Here is a 20,027-nt window from a genome sequence, read left to right as displayed (position 1 = left end):
ACAAGTATCATTTCCATGTTTGTGAGAAAGGATTTACAAAATATTGAAAAGCCTTCTTTGTTTTCTGCTTACTGCATTCTTCTTTATAGGGACACATATCATCCAGTTTACAAAGAGGTACAAATCAAAACCAAAGTCTTCTCTGACATACTGAGAGTAAACCATTGTACCATAAATTCTTCATTCATATTCCCAATCCATATATTTAAAAACTCAGACGAACATTGATTTATTTTTCAGATAGCATATCAAGAAATGTAATATAAATAAATAGTATGATATAAATGTAATATAAATATAAAAACATCCTCTTAAAATTGTACCAAATTAATACTGATATCTATTTAATGATAACTTCTTTGCCAATAATGTAATGTATTGGAATATGTTTTAAAAAGTTAAATAATGACAAAAGTTTTGGAAATGTTTCCTAAGAAACAGGAAGAAAGAGTAAGAAAAATTACAATGTTCAGTATTTTTATTCTTTCTCCTGTTTTCAGGACTGGTCTTCAACTCCTCCAGGCAACTGAAATTGAATTTTTTAAAGTCTTAAAACCTGAATAAAAGTGCTTTCAGAGGTATCACTTCTGTATATGAGTAAGTACTAAGAACAGAATTAAATAAATTCAGTTGCATCTCCTCAGGACGGAATAAGCACACATTCAAAAGTGGCTTATAATGGAGAGGAGACTCTCCTGGTTGCATGTGTAAGTAAGCATAAGTAATTTTGTAAATGGAACTCAAACTAGGTATAGAAAATATTTTAGTTTTGCTGATTCTACAAAAATACTGGAGAAAATAAAAAAAAAACTATGAAGGCCTTCATGAAAGAAATGGAGCATGAAAGCAGAAAATTATGTGGAGTGGCTTTTGTCTTCTTTCTTGATTTCTTTCCACTTATTCTTCAACAGACATTGGTCAAGTCTCTGTAATGTGTGTTTCACATGTGTTAGGTTTGCTATTGTAAAACAGAATGTGTCAAAGGCAGGAATGAGAAGTATCTGGAAAGAGAGTTGGTTTAGATGATTGAGAGCCATGAATGACAAAGCTAATCTGGTTTTAGTGCTTGGCTTTTCTGAATGTTTTATTTATTTATCATCAAAGTAATGTACAGAGGGATTACATTTTCATGTGAAAGGCAGTGAGTATATTTCTTATCAAACTTGTTACCTCCTCCCTCATTTTTCTCCCATCTTCTCTCCTCCCAAACTCCCTCTCTCCACCTGAGTTGTATTGTTGGTTTACAGTATATTGTTTTGTACGTATTGCTGTTGCACTGGTTCACCTTTTACCTTTTGTCTTTCCATTCTGATGTTCCCTTTCTCTTCCCTAGTTCTGATAAACGTATATATAATACCCAGGGTATCAAAATAGGTTATGGTGACATCAAAGGTAAATTCCTGAAGATGAAAGACACAAGAAAAAGGCATAATTTCATATGGTACGTTGAAAATAACAACAATGATTTTATATGTTAACTTACTTTTTTTTCAACTATAATATGAAATCAGTGCTATTCTAACCTCTGTTTTTGTAGGTAAAGCCACAATACAAAAAGATTAGCTTGGAAAAGGTCACATAAAGGTAAATGGAAGTTAGAATTTCAATTCCAGGCAGTCTGTTTTCACATTTGTGCCTTTAACCATGCTACTACACTGTGCTTGATTTTCTTTTAACTTTTTCTTCAGGTAATCAGTAGCCATTTTGGTTTAATGCTCTCAGTTTATATTTTAAGTCAGTATCCTGACCTCCAAAGTAAGAATAACGATAGTCTCTCAAAGGATTGTAGTAAGAATTAAATAATACATAGGAAATTAATTGGAAAACAATATTGATTTGCAATGTATGACATGGCAGGCATTATAAACATTGCATTCAAACAATCAATATAAAAGAAACATTTCAATAAAGAAAACTATGAGGTCAGCAGGCATGACCTAGGTATATCAGCTTCATATCAGACTTAACTGAATGAAAGAAAATAAATTGGTGAAGGAAAAGCAAATTTTAATGATTTAAAATAGGATGGCATGTTGTCAATGCTTCTGTGGGTGCTGTGAGCTAGGTAACAAATATTCTTCAAGGTGTGGTCTACCCTAGGGACTTGACTAGATTCTGCATATGGTTTCTACTTGCATATACTTGGAGTTTATCACAATTTAGGTTTATAACCTCTCTTCTCAGATGATAAAAATCTTCAACAAAACTCTTTCCATTTATTCCTATCATTCTTCAAGATACCTTCATGGGAAGTAAGCTTATTCTCATTTTCTATATCAAGACATTGAGGCATGAGTTACATGTCCAATATTATACATATGGCATGCATAAGATTTACAACTTAAACCCATGCCTATTGTTATTTTATCAGACTTCATAAAATAATAATAATAATAGTTTACTTCTCTATGCAAGGTAGTATTATGAATGCTTTACACAAATCAGTTCATCAGCCCTTGCAAGAGACCTCTTAAAGATAGGGTCTATCTTCAGTGAAATACATGATTGTACATTGGTGTAAAACAATGTGCTTTGGCACACACTGGTAAATTTACTTAGCCTTAAATTATAGATGTTCCAATAATTATGTAGCTAATTCTATAATTAATGAGTCTGCACATTCAAGGTATGTGCGTGTGTGTGTGTGTGTGTGTGTGTGTGTGTGTGTGTGTGTGTGGTGGAGGCATGAATGGAGCTGAGCTCAGAGCGGGAAAACCTTTCCACACTGGTATAATAGAAAAGAGGGAAAGAATATTCCTTCTTTCTAGTGGAGAAAAAGATTAGAAGCATCTTTTCATAATCACAACTCTGCATTCCTTCTATAGTAGTCATAGACAGTCTAGATTCCTATAGAATGAATTTCCTGCTGAAGTCAGTCTCCATCACAATTGAGACATGAGAAAGTATAAAAAATCCTGGATCAAGAACAGTTATGAATAGCTGCAAATGAAAGGAGTTGGTGATATTTTCCAGCTGGTAACCTGCAACCTGGAACCCTTTGACCTTGTCTTGGTAAATGTTCTCTTTAGAAACATGATTTTGAAAGGAAAAAATGAGAAGTGATGATTGATGACAATTAAGCAGTATAAAGAGAATGAAAATTAAAAAAAATTAAACTCTTGGACAATTTTAAGGACTTCATAGACCTTCACAACCTGTACCAAAAAATCTTTAGCAGTTTTCCAAAGGTATTGAGAAAGAGAAATTATTAAGATATTTGATTTTACCTTCATTCTAATTCCCATATCTTGTAACCCCAATCCCTCAGACATAAGATATACGCATGCCAAATCAGATGACTCACCTTGCCTCATGATTTATGACTCTTTTACCAATGTGGATCAAGAATTGCATATTCATTCACTGAGAAAAGCCAAGCTGAACATAGATATCTAAGGTGGAGAAAAATAACTTGGATTTTTTTTACAGGTCCTTCTAACTACTAGAAGGCTTTGTGTTTGTGTGTTCATGCACTTGTGTGTATGCATGTGTATTATACATGTGTTTTGTTTGTGATGTAGGAGGGAAAGATATTATAGCAAAGATTAGTTTCCCAAATTATGAGTACATTTTCATTTTCTTGATTCTATCATTTAGTTTATTTAATTACTTCAAGGCTGTAGCTTTCCTTCTTGCTAGCAGTGTTTCTGAGAAATTAAAGCTACAGATTAATAATGCTTAAAAGTGTTCAATTTATTGACATGCAAAGAGATTAAAAAGAAAGAGAACAATTTCCAATGAAGAGAAACTTGTTTTTGAAATATTTGAAAAACATTTTCACTCAATAAAATTGTAACAGCTAGGGGAGACACTGAGATCTTTATTTTATATATGAAAACAAATAATTCTAACACTTCATATAATAAAGTGGCAGTCTTCTAGCCAAAATTGTGCAAAACAATCAAAACATTTAAATTCAAGGAACAAAAAAAAAAACACTTTATACATTCTATAATAAATTATAATATATTACCATGGACGGGTTGCCTGAATCAACAGATGCATATCGTCTTATAATCTAAGCCTAGGTTCTGGTGAGGATTCTTTTTCTGGATTGCTAACAACTACCTTTGCATGGCCTTTCTCAGAGTGTGAGTGTGAAGACAGAACGTGATCTTTGGTATCTGTTCTTATAAGAGCACTACTCTGATTATCAGGACTCTACTTTCATGGGATCCAAACATATCTTAACCTATGTATCTACTTAAAACTCCACCTCTACATGCCATCATTTGAGATGTTAGCCTTTTTACATATGAATCTTCACAGGAGGATGCAAACCTTCCATTTGTAGCACTCTGAAAATGTATGTTACTGTTAAGAAGAAACACTAAGTGGATTAGCTAAGTAAAATAATACATGCCTTCACTTCATTTTCCTCCACAACAAATAGAACAGAAAACTGTTGAAAAACAGTTTTCCCTGGGTTTCTGTGTATCACCCTTCTCTCATTCTCAAGAGCTTATAGTGATAAGCATGTGTATGTTATCTTTGACTTCCCACCATTTTTTCCACCCTCCCTCAATTAGTAGCATTAATGCAGATGGGCCTCCTCTCCAAGGTGGATGCTGATTTGGTGTATCAAATTAGATAATATTATTCACTTTGCTAAAGACAGCTAAAGAATCTAGAATCAAGGCAATCATCTCATAACTTTCCTCTAGAAAGTTATTTCATGGTTAAACTTTCACTTTACTTCCCTATAGATATGTGAAAGGGAGCATAGAGCTTTGTTTGTCAAAGGCCATTATCTTGCAATCATTTAGTTGAAAGGAAGAAAGTATACATCCTTGACATAAATGACGTGCTTAATTTACCAATTGTCTGTCCTTCGTCCACGTATTTATATAAGTATTACATGTTGTGGTAATCCTATAGTTGAACTAAAGGGTGACTTAAACTTTATACAACATTTATACCCATTTCTCTAAAAAGCAAACAAATATGAGTTAAAATTTTAATTTAAAATTTAAATTTTGTACATATTTTATTTTCTTAGCAACCAGAAGGCAGGGGAAATATCTACATTTTATTTTTGATACCAGAACCTATTGAATAATTTGTTTCTACCAAATTTAGTTTAACTAATAAAGTATTTATTTAGACAGCTTTGAAATTAGTCAGTGGTTGGAGTTAGTAGTTGGATGGAATTCTCAATGAGCCCACAGTTTAGTGGAGGAGAGTTATAAACAGACACTTACGATATAAAATGTTGGAGAAATAAGAAACTTGCAAAGGCTAGAAGGATGGGTACCTGGCTTTGAGTGCAGTGTGGCCTTCTGGAGGAAATATTTCTGAATAATTAACATTCTTAAGAGCTGTGTAATAGTTTGCCTGGCAGGCATGGGTGCTTGGAGAGGTAAGAAGAGGGCTTTGTAGGCAAATGGAACAGTATGTTCATAAGTACAGTTAAGTGGAAAGTCAATAATGGTATGTTGAGGAAAATGCAAGTAGTATAGCATTTCTATAGACACAGAGAAGGGTTCCAACATTTGTTGAGCAGCTAAACTGTATTAAAGGCTGATCTAGAGTAACATATACTGTCTTATTTTCTACAATGAAGATTTTGTAGATTAAGAATATGCAGCTCAAGTGGGCTAGGTAGGTTGGCTGTCTATGCAGTTATTAAGGAGTGGAACTAGGATCTGAATTCTTCTGAATCTTAGGGGACATGTAGGATGTGAAAGGAGTAGAGAATGACAGAGATGAGCAGCCTTGTATGGTTTATTAAAGGGTTAAACCCTAAACATCTAAAGATGTTCTTCTGTAGACATTTGTAGTTGAAAACAAGATTGAAGTAGACATGATTTAGCTTCAGATAAAAACAAAGGGCAAATATCATCCTATTGGTAATATCCATCTTTGTAGACATAGTCAAAATCTTCCAGTGATAACATTTAGGAGATGAGGAGAAAGCTGAAGCAAAACTGTAAAGAATATCATTTGAGGATGTGAGTACGATCTGGCTGCGACATCTGTCACCCCATTGATCGCCAGGGTTGATTGAGCTGATCTGGCTGGCCAGGTGGGTGTCCCCTTCCTCCCTCACCGCTCCATGTGCGTCCCTCCCAAAGCTGCGCACTTGGTCGAAGAGGACGACCATCCCCGATAGAGGAGAGGACCGGTCTTCAGTCAGGGGTATATGAGTAGCTGCGCCCCCCTGCTAGAACTTCCAGACAAGCTCTCAAGAATATCATTTGTGAATATGAGCCAAAGGAGACTAAAACTGAGTGAATCGTTAGGAAATAAGTCAGGACATAGTGTTGTGACAGAGTTTGAAGGGTTCCGCATCTCTGCCTGGAGGTGGTTGTTAAAGGTATCAAATGTTTCAGGAGAAAGTAACAGTTCATTAAGCTTTAATAATGGTTCTTTATTTTTGTTGGGATTTATTAAGTGATGGATGAGTGCTTCTAAAGTTAGTTATTTGTCAAATTTGTGAAGAAACATTCTTATAACCAGCCTGGATACCCAAAAGTAACAAGGTGTTTCAGAAAGCACTGATATGAAGAATTCTATTGGAATTGGAAAGTTGGAAGATACCTCTGGTACTTAATATCTACTTTTATACTTTTGCCTCCTACTTGCCTATCCAGAATTGAAGCTTATTCCTGGTGTCATGAAGGTTATAAGCTTAAAAGATACCTGGCTTTTCTTGTTTACATTGATGATTCAATGTTCAAAATTCATTAGGAAGAATAACAAAAATAATTGACAAATATTTATAATTTGATTTTCTCTAGCACTATTTTATTTTATAGATGAGCTAACAAAGCTTCATGGAGGTTAATGCTAATTAACTTGAGGTCTTTTAGAGATTAACTAATGAGGTCAGAAGAAAAAGTCAGTTCTGATTCTTAGTCTTCTCTGAATCATCATTATATAAATGGTTATACAATCTTGTGTACTAATTTGCCTGTTTTTCTCACTTTTTTCCATGCAAATTATTACTTTTTAAATCCCCACATCTAACTTTAAAGAGAGAATTCTGAATTTCTGTCTTTTCTGGCTAAATCTAACAGTAAAGATGGTCCCTGAACAAAAATCTCCTGCATGCCAATTACCTGGCATATAGACCATATTCTCAGTCAGACTGGCAGTGGGATTAAGAAATAATCCCACTTATTTATTTGCTTATTTAAGTGAGTAAGCTGTCCTTTATAGCTGGATGAAATAGTGACACGGTTCTATTTTCATAGCATTTAGGCTAGAGATTAAAGGGTCATCTGAGTAATTTAACCACTATAGAAAATCAGTCTGGATATTTCAGGCCTGTTGAAAAGGTTTTCCTTTGGCTTAAATTCTCTGTACAGTTTCCTGTCCTAGTCAAATTGATGAGACAGCTGTTGGAGTTCAGTCTTCACAATGTGATAGCAAGTAAGTGCTACAGCACATGGACATCCCATTCTCCCAAAGCTAACAACTTATAAAAAAAATTCATACCCTAAGATAGATATGACTTTTTCTTTTTTTGACTTTCTCCAATATAAGAGGAGTGTTGGAGTTAGATTTTTGAATTTTGACATTTAGATAGAGATACATAGAATTCATAACTTAAAAAAGAAAAGCTGTCTAGAAATTTAACTTCTATGGATAGAAACTTTCTAATGAGCCAATCCTAGTGGATGTAGTTGTAGTTTGCACTTTGGTTTTTACTGTGAGTCCTCTGCTCCTGCTTCTGTTTATTCTTTCTGTCTTAAGAAGCACTGTTTAATGACAGAGGGACACATCTGTGACAAATTGTGGCATACCCCTTAAATCAATGATGTTTTGCTTGATCTCTCTCTTTAGGTTGTGACATCATGTTCTTATCAGGGAAAGAGAGCAAAAGAAAGAGAGAACAACTGAGAGAGAATGACAGACAGACAGAGAAAGGAAGAAGAAGAGGAGGAGGGAGACAGAAGGAGAGAGAGAGAGAACATAAGTCAGTGCATTATCTTTATGAATGCCACTAATAAAAGAAGAAAGGAATTGATGGGGCTTATTCTCTCTCTACTTCTGCTTTGTCCTTTTATGGACACACAAGGAGAAAGTCCACTACATCTAGATAGGAAAAAAATGCTTTATTCTTACTCTGTTTTATTTTATGTTAACTCATTGTCCTTTTCTTGACTACCTTCTCATTGTCAACTCAGTGCACCATCAACATGTGAGCTGCTTCCCATCCCCATTCAAACTAACCTTCTGTATGGCCAACTCACAACTTGGTTTTGCCGAGTAGTCTGGATGAAGAAATATCTGCAAGTCTACTTGGCAAGACATAAGATTTTCCGTTCTTTTTGAAAACTAATGAAAAGACAATTATTGCTACAAACTGCTTAGAGTACTCCACAAAGAACCAGTTCTGTACTTCCTGAACAGAATCCTTGGCTGCAGCCTTTTATCCTCTGCCCCGCCCAGATTTTTTGGCCTGTTGTTATCTGATCAACACTGAAACAAACATGTCTTTCAGTCTTGTGAAGTAGCTGCATTTCTCATTGGGAATAAGCATGATACATGCTTGAAAGTATTTGTTGAATGCCTATTTTGTGCCAGAAACAGAAGAACACAGAGGTAACCAAGAGAGGCCTGTTCTTTGAAAAGAGCTCCAGAGATAGTAGGCAAAACAATCGTGTAAACAAATATTGCAATTTCAACTTGTGAGACTCTTAAATCAAAAGATTATTATAATGCATATAGGATAGGGGAGGAGAGTCTAACTAGTTTGGAGGGGGTGGATAGGAGATAATTGAGCTATAATAACTGTGCTCTGTGAGCTAAATTTTGGAAGATGAGTAGGAGTTTGTCAAATAGATAATAGCACATTGGGCTTGAGGTGGCAGGAGAGGTCAGAGAAGGAAATAATGTTTGTAACAAAGGCAAGGGTCAGTTGGTTACGGGTCTTTGTGGAATGTGATCACATTTACAGTTAAAAACATCACTACTACTAAACCTTGATGACACCTTTAAATACAAGTTAAATTATGGTTTGACAAGCTACTGCCAAGATCAATTTTAGCTCAACAACTGTTGGTAGAAATAAGCTTTATTGGAGCACAGCCATTCTCATTTGTTTATATATCAGTCTGTGGCTGTTTTCACATAATCAAAGAAGTTAGCTACATATAAAAATCTTTAAGATAAACTTAAAATAATGAGGTCATAAAATATAAGGGAGGATTTTTAGTTGGCAGTTTAGTTAGAACAATCAGGGAAGAGAAAGAAATGAAGGGTATCCAAATTTGAAAGAGTGAAATCAAATTGTCTCTGTTTGTTGAAGACACCATCCTATATACAGAAAACTCTAGAACCTCCACCAAAAAACTGTTCAACCAATTCAGAAAAGTTGTGGTTTACAAAGTCAACATAGATGCTGTATGACAATAGAGAATATTTTCAAAAGAAATCAAGAAATAAACTCCCTTACAATAGCTACAAATCCCCTTCTAAAAAAGTATTTAGTTATCCAAAGACATAACAGATCAACAGTGAAAACTATAAAACTTGGTGAATGAAATTAAAGAGAACACAAAAATTGGTATGATATCTCATGTCCATGGATAGGAAGAATATTATTAAAATATATATACTACATGAAAAAATTAAAGATGAATTAATTTTATATCAAATGCCAATGACAGGCCTGGGTTAGTACCTACATCTAAAATCCCAGCATTTGAGAGGCTAAAATGAAGGTCATACATTTGACGTACCCCTACATAATGAGTTTCATATCAGCTGGACTGTATAGTAAAAACCTGTCATAAACAAATGAATAAATAACTCTCTCCCAAAGTTCAACTAACAAAAGCAATCCTAAAATTCCTATAGAAACACAATGAACTTTGAACCTTGAGTAAAAGGAGTTTTGACAGGAGGTACTATGCTACTCAACTTCAAAATACACTATAGGACTACCGTAATCAAGATAGCATATTATTGCTATAAAGACAGCCAGTCTCCATTGACTCACACCTATAATCCTTAGGCTAAGATCTGGGGATCATGGTTCAAAGCCAGCCTGGGCAGAAAAGTCTATGAGACTCTTATCTCCAATAAACTGCTGAGAAAAACTACTCAGACTGTTGTTATGGTTCAAATGGTAGAGCAGTAGCCTTGAGTACAAAGAGGCTCAGGGACAGAGCCCAGGCCCTGAGTTCAAGCCCCAAGACTGGCAACAAACAAACAATAAAACCCAGATGCAAGCCCGGCACTGGTAGCTCATGCCTGTAACCAGCCTGGACAGAAAAGTCAGAGAGACTCTTATCTCCGATTAACCACCAGAAAATCAGAAGTGAGGCTGTGGCTCAAAGTGTTCAATTGCTAGCCTTAAGCAAAATACTAAGGGATAGTGTCCAGGCCCTGAGTGCCAACCCTATGGACACCACCATTATCAACAACAAAACAGACATAAGAGCAAAGACATATATTAGAGACCAAACTTAGTATCTATCAACTGATAATAATAAAGTAATATGGCATATATATATTTAATAGGATACTATTCAGTCATATATAAGGATCAATGTTATCATTTCCAATGATAAAGATAAAACTGGAAATCATTAAGTTCAATGAAATAAGTCAGAACACAGAAAAAATGTCTCATACATACTTGGAATCTAAGTGACAATGGAGCAGAATGAAGAGTATAGAAATAAATTTACAAACATGTGACAAAAGAAAATTAGGGTAGAATAGTGGATAACAGGGCCTATGAAGAGTAGTCGGGAATGAGAGATGGGAAAAGACTGGCTTGTGGGTACTAATTTTTAGTCACCTCTGATATAATGTTGCACAGTAGGGTAGCCATAGGCAAACATATTGCACCATACATTTTTTCAAAGTTGAAATACTTTCTAATCTTTGTTACGGTTAGATATATAGTATCATTGTAAAGGTTAAGTTGCCAGCTTCTGACCTTTAAGAAAGTGATTTGGTCATGAAGGCTGTAATGTGTTAATCCCTGAAATTGTAAGTCTAAACACATCTTTCTTCCTCTAAGTTGATTTTCTTGGGTATTTTGTCATAGTGACAAAAACTAAACACTATTTTTTTGTTCTCAGATAAATGATAAATATTTGGTTGTTTTCTAAAAAAGTTATTGTAAAGGTGAAACACACACAGAGCGGTTACAGTTATGTAAGTCAGGTAATGAGTGCATTTCTTTGTTTATCTCCTTTGCCTCCTCGACCCCCAAGTTGTATAGTTCATTTCCAACTTAGTGTCTAGTGAGTATCACCGCTGAATTGGTTCATCCTTTGTCCCACTATTTCTGTGCTTCCTCTTCCCCTCCCCAAATCAAATAAACTTACATATAAGACAAAGGGTACATACATTAAAAAAAAAAAAGGACAAAAGGGAATAAATCAAAGAAAAGAAAAAAAAGAACCAAAACCAGTAAGATAAAAAAACCTCTTGCTTCCATTTCTTGGAGTCATTTCAATTAGAATTGTTTATGTGATCATGTATACATAGTATTTAACTCTTGTGATCCTCAGAATATCCTCCTTTGTTTTCACTGTGCGAATGTCTAGAGTTTAATTAATCATGTCCAAGTGTAATTATTTGTCTTTTACTAGAATTTTAAATATTTTGGAAATGGATATGTCTTTCCTGATTTGTATGTTAACCTTTGTCTATATGTATGAAAACATCAAATAGTTCTCCACACAGACTTACAATTTTATTTTATTTTTATTTATTTCTTTTTGCCAGTCCTAGGCCTTGGGCTCAGGGCCTGAGCACTGTCCCTGGCTTCTTTTTGCTCAAGGCTAGCACTCTGCCACTTGAGCCACAGCGCCACTTCTGGCCGTTTTCTATATATGTGGTGCTGGGGAATCGAACCCAGGGCTTCATGTATACGAGGAGAGCACTCTACCACTAGGCCATTTTCCCAGCCCAGACTTACAATTTATGTGTCAGCTGAAAATAAACTTAAAATATTATCTAAATTAAATGAAATGAAAAAAAGCTTTAGTGTAAGTTCAAAGGAAGAGGAATTACCTAGCTTTTGAAGGATAAGGAAGTTAGACACAAGGATAGTGAAGAGGATAATGATAATGTTTTTGGAGAATAAGGAAATTCCACACAGGGCTGGAGGGGAGTATGGTCATCTGGAGAATGTTACTACAGAAGTACAGACAGGAATCTAGACCCAGATGGGATAAGACAGTAATGCCAACTTCTGGAATTTAAATTTAATTGGCTAGACAGTGGAGACCAGAGGAACTAAGGCAGCAAATTATCATCCTTGACTAGGAAAGAGATGAAAAAGAATAGGTAAGCAAAGTTTGTCTTTCAGAGATTAGCTTTGTTAACTCTCTCAGCAAATATTTGTCCTTCATTTATGTTCCCATCATACCCTAGGGCTCCTTGAATCAGACTACTTATTATGTTTCCTTTGATGGTTTACTTGTAAACAGAACTGGAGAGGCCAGGCCTTGTGTCATTCTTCCATGTAGAGTGATACAGAGACTAAGACTTCCCTGTATTTTCCTATTATTTATTTACTTTGGTAAATGGTATCAGCAGTGTTGAAATATGCATACCTCATGGAATGGCTAAATCACACACCACAATATATACATTAGTGCTTATAGCTGTGTTTTTGTTGATAAGAACACTTCAAATTCATTCTCTGTGCTTTTCAAGAATATAACAAATGGTTATTACCTATAGTCATCCCTGACTCTTACTTGACCTCATATTCTTCATATCTTGATTTCCTCATCTGAGCATAATAATTATTACTATTCTACACTTAATAATAATTATAGCTATGTAGTGTGATTATTAAATGAGAATAAAATAGCACTTGGCAGATAAGTAGTGAAGACTAGTAGACCTTATTGTTATTCTTAGTACCTAGTTCAGTCTTTAGAAACAAATAGGGATTTTGCTGGATGAGTGAATTTATGTATATAAGGAACGTGACATTTTGAATGAGTTCTTTTAGATTATCCTTACAAGATACTTGCAAGGAAATTATTGTCCCTGTCTTTAGAAAATATGAATGGGCTTTGATGGCAAATGATAGAGCAGAACACAGATTGAGACGTATATAGCCCTCTGTAATGGGGAGCTTTGTGTGTGTGTGGGGGGGTAGATGTGTGTGTGTGTGAGAGAGAGAGACAGAGAGGGAGTTTAAAGAGATAAAAATAATGGATAGAGTAAAGTTCTAGGATGGAAAAGGAACTAATCAAAAGGTCAGGGAAAGGTCTTATACTTCTTTCATGAGTGAAAATAGGAATTGGCAAAGGGTACAGTGGAGTGAAGATGATGTCTTATTAGCCTAGCCAAATAGGAGGTTGGTAGAAATGGGGATCCTACTAAAAGGGGAATCTATTGAGAGTGCATGTATGTAATCTTAGGTAATTAGAGAGAAATGATGATACCATTCATAGAAATAAATATGGGTAGATATGTGAATTTTCGGATTTAGTTTTGGATAGAGTTAGGCACATCTGCAAATCAAGCTATTGGTTGGAAATGTGATCCTGGGTAAGACATGGGGACTGGAAGTCAATTTGTGTAAGTCACATCTCTGGAGTTTAGCTGATTTGTGAGCCTGATTTGTGAGCTGATTTGTGATCTTTCATTGGTCAGTGGCAATACACATGTGATCCATGTGTAAATATCCACCTCTCAGAATCCTTATGTGTCAATGAAAATTAGTGGCTAGAAGCAGGTAAGACTGTCATACAGGGAAAGAAGAGATGGGAACAAGAAAGATGAGCCGTAAAGTGTGGCTTCCTTTTAGCATTTGATGCTAGCTATGGAGCCAAATCTCCCTGGCCTATATCAGAAACAGAGCTTTGGGCAAGAATTAAATCTGATTACCCCCACTCCTAACCCCTTGAGAATCCAATGCATGTGAATGTATTTGGTCAGTGAGGGTCATAAACACATCATAAATTCTGACCTTTCCAAGAAGAGATTATCTATAAATAACTAAAGTTATCCTCAGGCTGCCTGGTGGAGAGACAGAGAGGAGGATTAGTTCCTCAACTCCCTGACATCTTTCTGAGAGGTGAGCTGAGCAAGGCTTTGTAGTGGCTCAGATAAAAGCCCTTAGAGTCAGTCATAACACCCAAAACACCCAATTTCCTTTAGCGGGAACACTGCTGCTTCATTGGGGCTTCCACTGCTCTGCTGAGCAAGGGAATGAGGCTACTGGGAAAATAATATTAAGATTTCTGTTTCTAAATATGTCACTGGTGAAGCTCCTTTTAAAATATTAATCATGGCAATGTTAGACATGCATAAAAGAACGTACAATCATGCTCATTCCGACCACAGAAAGTCTAATTTCGAAATGTGAATTTGAATTGCTACTTTTTTTTCTGCCTGTAAGCAGTGGGTTCATCAAAAATCCTTTCTTCTGAATAAAAGAAGAGCCCCTAATGGTTTCCATTCAGTGTTATGAATGTGGAGGAGGTGAGTGATACAAGAAGGGTCTATATTATTTACCATGAACTTCTTTGTGAGCTAAATGAATATCAGCAAGGTCCTGATAGTGACTATCAAGCTAACTGATAGTGACATATGCAAAATAAAAAGAAGTGATGGAAATCTGTTGGAAGGACTGCAAACAAATTTTTGCCCTTGAATATCCAAGATAAATTTTTTAAAAATCTGTCCTTTTGTTAAAGATTCCACATTCAGAGGTTACCACATGTGTCACTCAGGAACCTATCGTTCTAAGTTTTTCTTTGTTTGCTAAATCAGTAGTTAATTTCCTCCTTGTGACTTCTGTTTAGTAACCCTATAGACATCAAGAATAAAAATTATGGAATAGTGTGACTGGGAGTTTGGTAAACCTGATAGTTTGAACTACATTGTCATTTCTTTGAGGATTTGGACCATATCTTGGATACTTTTCAATTCCTACACGCAGACACTGGAAAATGATGTTTATAAAGAGAATGGTGTCACTTGTATCTCAGTAGGGAAATATCATACTCAATAAGGTGAAAATTGATTTTCAGGGAAAGGGCAGATTATCGTAGCTATTCCAGTGTTTGTTATGTGGGTCAACAAAGCTCAAACCGTCTGAAACAAACACAGCATCTCTTTCATGAAGCTAATTGGGAAAAAAGTCTAGAAAAACTTAAGAGTTGGGGGATTTTTGTTATTGTGAAATGAAAATATTGACAAGAACGGACGGAGGAAAGAATTCTGGATTTTTGGGTGGAGAAGAATCATGCAGACTCCATTCACTAAGTGCTTTATTAATTTAGCTCCCTCAGCTTCAAATGTCATCACCTGTGAGACAGTGATCCTAATACATGGAGGTATTACACTGTATTCACTCTACTCTTTGTCCCTGATATGATGAAAAGGACAAAGTTAGCTCTTAATAACACTTTTTGAACAAATGTATAAAGGAATGAGTGATTCTTCTTTAAAGCATCATTTGAAAAACTTAGTACTTGGTACATTTGAGGTTCCCAGTAATGGCAGCTTCTTTTCTTTGCCTGGTTGTCTCTACTGTCTCATATTCATAGACTTCGCAGATGTGGAAAGGAGAACTAGAGAAGACAGCTGCCTTTGATGGTGTCATAGAGCAAGGATATAATCCCACAGAATATTAAAGCTGGTTCTCTTAGCTCGCATTGAGTCATATTTGTTTAATTACTATTATAGATATTTTTCCCTAGAATATGAATCAATTTTTCTATATTCTAGGGAAGAGTTTTTGTGACACTGAAGTACAATCAAAGCTATATCTCAATTGATTTTGACTGGGCACCATCTGGATATACTAAGTACATATTCACACTCTTGGAGCAATAGTGTAAGAGTTCTTCCTTGCCAATGAGAGTGCCATGAAAAGACTTTTGGAAAGCATTTTGAGGGGCAGATGAACACACAGCACTCTCTCCAGTGTGATACACAGACAATTCAGATGGAAAGGCTCGCAGACACCACATGAAACTTTGGCACATGGCAGAGGTTAGGTAAATGAGTATACACCATTGGTATTCTACTCAGAGTCTTCCCAGAGTTGTATTTATAAATCTAACATTGTACACCGATATAGTCATCAGAGTACCATAAAATCACACTTGAGAAGGTGAAATTGTCTTAAAGAATGACCAAACAATTAACCCAAACAACAAATAAAATTTAAATACTCCTTCTTCCTGCTGATGAGAGTACTTTATGTCCTTTCTTTAAAAAATTGATTTTTTTTGTCAGAGTGATGTACAGAGGGATTACAGTTTCATACATAAGTCAGTGAGCACACTTCTTATCAAACTTGTTACCTCCTCCCTCATTTTTCTCCCACCTTTTCTCCCTCCCCAGTTCCCTTCCCCCCCCAGTTGTACAGATGGTTTTCAGCATACAGTTTTGTAGGTATTGCTCTTTCATTGGTTTGCCTTTTATCCTTGTCTTTCCATTTTGATGTTCCCCTTCCTTTATTACTCCTGACAAATGTATATACAATACCCAGGGTGCCAAAATCAGTTACAGTGACATCGGGTAAAACTACGGGGAAGAAAAACAAAAGAAAATGGCATTGTTTTTTTCAGCAAAAATACTTTGAGGGCAGAGACTATATCTCTCACATAATCACCCAGTTTTCTTATCTTGCATATTGTAGTCTTTCAAAATATATGGAGAATGCAGTCAAGAATTCATTGTATATACCACAAAATTATGAAAGTAAGGGGAAGGGTGGGTCAAAAGGGGGTGAAATTATTGAAGGAGTGACACCAATCAAGATGCCTTGTGTTTATAAACTTCTTTGTTTTATGGCACCTCCTTTGTACAACTACTTGAAGATAATTTTAAAAAATAAATGTAAAAACTATATTTGGAGACAAAAATGCATGTTGAACCAGTAAATATGTTTTATAGCCAAAGAGAAAAGAGGGAAGTATATCAGTCACATATCATTTCTGTTCCAGATACAGCATAAGGCACAATACTGCTTATTAATTTTTTTTTTTAGATTTTACAATCACCCAGCAAGTAATTGCCCACTTTCACAAAACAATTAAGTGGCTAAAGCTGATATTAACCAAGGTTACTTTATTTCAAAGGACCATGCTCATTAGAGAAAGGACTTGTCACTAGCCATGAAACTGTACCCCACTGACCTCCCATTGTAGGAGTGTAATTGACTGAAGGCTTCTAGAAACATTGACCATTGAGCCAAAGCTAGGCCATGTACCTCTCTCCACATTCACATAGAAACCATACCTTCTACAAGTAGTTCTTAGTAACTGAGGGGAAACAGGCATAAAACGTGCTAGATTAGGCTTAAGGACACACCTTTCTTAGAGAAAATGACAAAGTAGCATGTATACATGTGTATTTTTCTTGTCGTGCCTGAGATCATACTTTCACCATTTTATGATGGCTCTTGTAGCTTCCTCCAACTCCATGCCTATTTTCTGTTCATATACATTTCCCCTAATAAAATATGTGCTTCTTTAATCTACTCTTTGTGCATGCTTTTACAGAGCTCCATTTAATACTGTCTTAAATACTTTTCCCATTCCAAGCTGTGACTCATAGCATAGGATAATTTTCATCCAATGTCTCCTTCAAAAATTTCTCCTGTTAGAGAGTGTGTATTCTTGATTCTTTTTGTTCTTAGTAAGAACAAAAATAAGAGATTTACTGGAAGATCATACTTCATCCCTTAATTATTTATCCATTGTCTATGTTCATTATAAAATGTTCAATGACGTCATAGTTTGTGAGGGTCACTTACTGCTCTATGTGGTTTGTGGATAGTAGGTACTCAATAATTACTGAACAAATGGTAAAAGTTAAGCATTATTTTCTTACTTTATAGCAGAGTCATGTTTGGTCAATCTTCAGTAAAATTGAAGCTTACATGCCATTTTAAATGTACCATTAAACTTTTACTCTAGCCCAGCAGTAGATTTCATGGGGATTAAGATACCTTCGTTTGAAAATTGTGAACTAAGTTGACCTAAGGTCAGTGTTGTGATGAGAACCCAGACTTTTCAATTCCAAGTTCAGTGTTTTGGTTTTTTTCTATCCACAATGTTCTTTTATATCTTACAAGTACAATCCAATTTGAGAACTTTTTCTCTCACTTTGGCATTTTAGACATGGCTATTGTAATTAGCTTTATCCAACTTGTTGTTTTTTTTGTACACATTATGTTCCCTGCTAGTTTTATTTGATTGATTGATTTGATTTTTCAGTTTACACTTATAAAACCACAATCTAATCTCTAAGATTCAGTTCTTACCTTTTAATTTAGAATTATCTCACAAAAAGGACTGTGTGTGATACTTGACATCATTGGGCATTTTATTTTGGTTATCTGAATTATTGACCACTCACTCTTTTCTTTGCTGAGTATGGATTTTTTAAAATTTTACTACATTTTAAAGAAATGCCCACCAGGGAGTAAGAGGTCATGTAATGCTTAATTACTCCATCCAAACCCAAGCACACAGAGATGCTGAAAACGTTCTCTTTCTCTGTTTTTCCTCTCTCCCTATGTCCCTCTCTCCCATAGCATTTAGAACAAGCCTGAACACAACATCAATACAATATGTATTTATTGGATGAATAAACCAACTAATGAAAGGCTCCAGAGAAACACAACTACTAACAAACATGTTTGCTTCTTCATAGTGTTAGCTAGTATATAGTCATTATTGTTGGTATTAAGAACAATGATTCTGACTCAGCCTTGAGAATAGAATGGAACTGTGAGGGAAAACTGGAAGCCTGGATGAAATAAGATAAATCAATAATTGTCAAACATAAAAGCATTAACCATGCTTCTAATATCCTCTGTGTTTGACAAGGAAGGCATTGAGATGAGTGCATGCCATATTCATAATGCTTGTACTCTCTCCAAAATTCATATTTTGAAATCTTAACCTGAAAGGTGATAGTATTTGGACAGAGTTTCTTGGAAGGTGATTGAATATTAAAGAAGAACCCTCAGAATTGTTATTAGTGCCTGAATAATGTCGAGCTTGTCCACCCCTTTCACCATGTGAAAACACAACACAAAGCAAAGGTGCTGTCTGAGAAAACCGACCTTCATTTGACCCTAACTCTGCAAGGGCCTTGGTCTTGGACTTTGTAGTCTCTAGAACTCTGTGAAATGCATTTACTATTCACGTTATCATACCTTGTTTTATTAGACAAAGACCATATGATTGGATTGTTCCAGCAATTTTTAAAAATTTGTTTTTTAAGAAACTGTTCTCTAAAGACACTAAGATTTTGCAACTTTGCCTGACATTCTTCTATTTATAAAAGAAATTCAGACTGTGGATGTAGCTGTGGTAGAATGCTTGTCTCACACATGCAAGATCTTGGGTTCAATCCCTAATATTACAAAGGAAAGGGAAAAGGAAATGAAAGGAGAAGGGAAAGGAAAGAAGTAAACAGATGAATTTATAGATTTAGGAAACTGATGCAGTGCCGCATACAATTTAATGCTTATTAAAGTTGCATAATAAAGACCAGTTAAATATTATGATACTACCAATAACCTTAAAACATTTGGCAGACTTATAACTATGTGGTAAAGGAAACATCAGATATGCAGTATTTTAGCATAGGTCTGTAGGCAAGGATGAAAGTTCCACGTTTATCTGGATTTTACAGATATGGTAGGTAGTTGTTATGTTTCTCCCCAAGAGAAACCAGCATCTTTTCTTTTGCAAAAGATAATTCCCAAGGTGAAGGGAGGAAGGACTAGAATCTGATGAAGTAAGGAACTTTATATTTTAATATTGCCCTACTTTCCCATTTTCTCTTTATTAAAAATTCAGCTGCAGTTGAGTACACACAGTAAAAACATGACATCTCACTGTATGTAATGAAATGGTCCTAAAAACAGAAGGAAACATTGTGATCTGAAAATATTTCATCAAGTTATAAAAGCAAATGATTTCTTGCCAAGGGAATCAGTTCTGAATTGAAGAAAAGTCTCTGTGGCATACAGTGGTAGTGCTAAGTTTATGTTCTGCAGCAGCAACATTTGTGAGTATTTGTGTTTATATATCCACATCTATACCCTATATAGATTTTTTTAT

The 20,027-nt window shown here is 35.3% G+C and overlaps 1 long non-coding RNA gene across 1 annotated transcript; it reads left to right on the top strand.

Moving 5' to 3' along the window:
- The first annotated feature begins 500 nt into the window (after window positions 1-500).
- Window positions 501-19,860, top strand: LOC125360448. The gene is made up of 3 exons (XR_007212749.1): window positions 501-601; window positions 14,336-14,415; window positions 19,764-19,860. It is a non-coding gene; the product is annotated as an uncharacterized LOC125360448 (long non-coding RNA).
- Window positions 19,861-20,027: the final 167 nt, after the last annotated feature.

This window comes from Perognathus longimembris, chromosome 1 (genome assembly GCF_023159225.1).
Source record: "Perognathus longimembris pacificus isolate PPM17 chromosome 1, ASM2315922v1, whole genome shotgun sequence".
Lineage (NCBI taxonomy): Eukaryota > Metazoa > Chordata > Mammalia > Rodentia > Heteromyidae > Perognathus > Perognathus longimembris.
This window is presented reverse-complemented; position numbering and strand designations above follow the sequence as displayed.